This window comes from Myotis brandtii, unplaced genomic scaffold (assembly GCF_000412655.1).
Source record: "Myotis brandtii unplaced genomic scaffold, ASM41265v1 scaffold643, whole genome shotgun sequence".
Classification (NCBI taxonomy): Eukaryota; Metazoa; Chordata; class Mammalia; order Chiroptera; family Vespertilionidae; genus Myotis; species Myotis brandtii.
Window position 1 is genome coordinate 9921 of NW_005370478.1, and position 3069 is coordinate 12989.

Here is a 3069-nt window from a genome sequence, read left to right on the forward strand (position 1 = left end):
GCACTGCGGAGTGGGGACCTGTCGGTGGGGACCGGGCGCCCAAGCTGGGCCCCCCGGAATCGCACGTTTTCTTTGCGCGCCAGGCATTGCGAAGCGGAGCCCCTAAACCCCCCATGTCCCCCGGACCCAATCAAGTCCAGAGTTTCCCAGACGCAGCGAGCCCCCCTGCCCCCCATCTTCTGTGTTCTACCCCCAATGGAGCAGGGCACCCGTTATTGGGGTGGGGAGGCGAGTCGGGAGGAGGAGGGTTGGAGGGAGGGAGGGAGAATTTCCCTGATTTTCAAAAATACTTGGTAACCTGAAACCCTTAAATCGGGGGGATAAAGGGGCACGCCTCCATTGTTGTCTAGAGTGAAGATGTTTAAGCCATAAACCTGAAATCAGAGGGCACTCGCTGCCTATTCAGTGCACCTCGGGTTGCATGGGGCGCTGGACGGGCTGGGGTCACCGTGCAGACCAATGAGCCTGCGGAGGAGCCTCAGCCCGCTGTCTCCGAAAGCGTCCGGGAGCCTATGGTTTGAATCGGCCGAGTCAGGCAGGGAGGAGCGGGGGCCCCCCGCCTTCCTAGGAGGGGCTGCATTGCAGGGGGAGGCGGCCGCGAGCCTCAGTCACTGGAGAGGGAGCGGGAGCGAGAAGACAAAGCCGGCCAAGCCCCCGCTGCTGCCTTTCTCTCCAGCCCAGAGCAGGGACCGGAGCCTGGGGTCCTCCCTCCATCTTTGGAACACACTAGTAATTCACTGATAACAGGTAAACTCACTGGGGGAGGGGAAGGAGTAGGGGGGCTGCAGAGATAGAAGAGCAGCTGCTTCTGGTTAGGTTAGGGACCCCCAAATAAGGATGAGTTTGGGGGGACAGTTCTAGAGGAGAGAAGGCGCCGCTATGAACAACGGTAGTTAATTTGTTCACCGTTTTCCATCTCTTGCTCACATCTCCATCCATGCCTTATAATCCTGAACACAGACATTAATTTTTAACAATTTACCTGTAGTTATTTCTTAGCATTTATCTCATTTCAAGTACCTATTTGCCTATAATTTATTGTCCTGTGTATTTTATCTTCAGTTTAGTTATCTCTTTCTTTCAAGCTATAATTTGTGTGGTGTGTTTTTTTCCTTATTATGAATCTCTAGTCCTACTGTATTGCTCTAGCCTCTATTTCCCTCTGTTTCTTTTCTTTTTTTTTCTGTAGTGTTTTATTGATGTGTCTTCACCCCAAACTTGTCTCCATAGGAGGCAGTTTGGGGGAAGGGATATGAGATAATATTGAGGTTAATCCTCACATTTCCTTTAATAATCTCCTCCACATCTCAAACGTTTGCTCCGAAGAAAGCTGCAGCTTGAGGTAGGAAGGTGGGGGCCTCTGTGTTGGAGAACTACCGGATCCCATATTGAATTAGTACAGCACACAAAAGCTAGTAGGTTTAGGGACAGATTCTGGAAAAGGAATGCTTATTTGCAGCTCGGTGGAATAGGTGGGGGAAGGACATGGCCATGAGAAAGATCCAAGCCCAGAATGAGGCGCATACAGTGAGATGCCGGAGCGCTTCCATTCCCCACCATCACCATGCCTTGTCCTTCCACCCCACGGTGGCAGCATGACACAGCAAGGCCTGGTTGGTAGACCTTGGATTCCCACTGGGGGGCTGCACAAAGGGTATTTGGGCGGGTCTGTGTGGTTCAGTGAGAGTCTCTTTTTATATATATTTGCTAATCAAGCAAATGGAGAGGGGAAGAGAAAGCTAGCTGAAAAGAGACCTCTTGCAAAATTTGGGTGGTTGGGAATTAAATTCACACTCTATTAAATTTTGAAATTTCATTATCAATGTAAAGGCTATTTTAGCTTCAATTTTCTGTGTAGGTAATGCACTTGACTTGATTTTAAATGCTGTCAATACTTGTATGAGTATCTTTCTAGAATGTATTTGGTCCTCTCTGTAGATGTCTCTGAGCCATACCTAGAGATTTTAGGCCTTTTAAGTCAATATTTCGTGCAACTTCCCTTTGCTTTTTTAATTGTCAAGAGAAGCCCTGCCAGATACTCAGGGATTAGAGAGCTTTGAGACATATGCTGGCTGTAAGGAAGGGAGTCCATTTGTCAGAGCCTTTTCCCTTGCTCGGATTCTAGCTTGCTCTCCATTGCCTTTTGCATGTTCACCATTCAGATCGGAACCACAGAACAATCAGTACCTAACCCATTGAGTATCTGCTCTCCAGGAACTAAGAATTCTTGCAAGTTTTGAGAATATTGGTATAGGATTACATAAAGCTAAAGGCAACTATCTATGTACAACACATCAAAGAAGTCCAGATTGGGGATTATGAGACCTGGGTTCTAATCCAAACTGGCTGGAAGGCTTCACAAGTCACTAGATAATTTCTAAGGTGTTTTCTAGCTTTAAAAATCTATTAATTCCTCCCCCCCTTACGATTCTATTTTTTTTTTAAAGAGCCTATTATATTTGCCCAGCATTATACTAAGCTCTCACTGGAGAAAACTGGTAAGGGCGGGGATATAAAAGAAGCCAGTTATGCAGGCAAATAACTAGTAATATTAGTAAAATAACCCTGTGGACAGAAGTAACACTGTCTCCTAAGGTTTGCTTCTTAGGATCTCTATAACCCTGGTTGATTGGTTAATAGGTACAACCATTTTTGCAACTCTCTGTGCACATGTCTCTGCAGATTATTGTGGCGATGATCAGAGCTGCCTATCATAGGATGATGACCTCACCTTTCTAACATGTTCCCACCCTGTCCCAGTCCCTGCATCACACTCCTAAGCAGCTTCTCTGCTTGGGGTTTATTTTGGAGCTTGAACCTAAGACGAAAAAGAGCAACTCAGCATTTGCTTTTAACTTTAAAAACATCTGAGTCTACCTACTTACCCCTCCTAAAGCTCCCACACTCACACATAAACATATTCTAGATTAATGCATTCTTTTTCTGCCTTTTTTACTTAGAGACATTTCACATTATATGGGTTGATAGGGTTTCTGTAGGGTATTAGTTATCATGTTTTTTGTTGTTTAGAAAAAATATATATATATTTGTCAATCCTCACCCAATATA

At 45.9% G+C, this 3069-nt stretch overlaps 1 protein-coding gene across 1 annotated transcript in view; it reads left to right on the top strand.

The window, feature by feature from the left end:
- Positions 1-396: 396 nt before the first annotated feature.
- The window catches only part of MLLT11 (myeloid/lymphoid or mixed-lineage leukemia; translocated to, 11), a 6535-nt gene continuing 3862 nt past the window's right edge, over positions 397-3069 (top strand). The window contains exon 1 of the mRNA XM_005880576.2: positions 397-747. The gene's annotated coding sequence lies outside the window, so the exon portion shown is untranslated. The remainder of the gene's footprint in view (positions 748-3069) is intronic.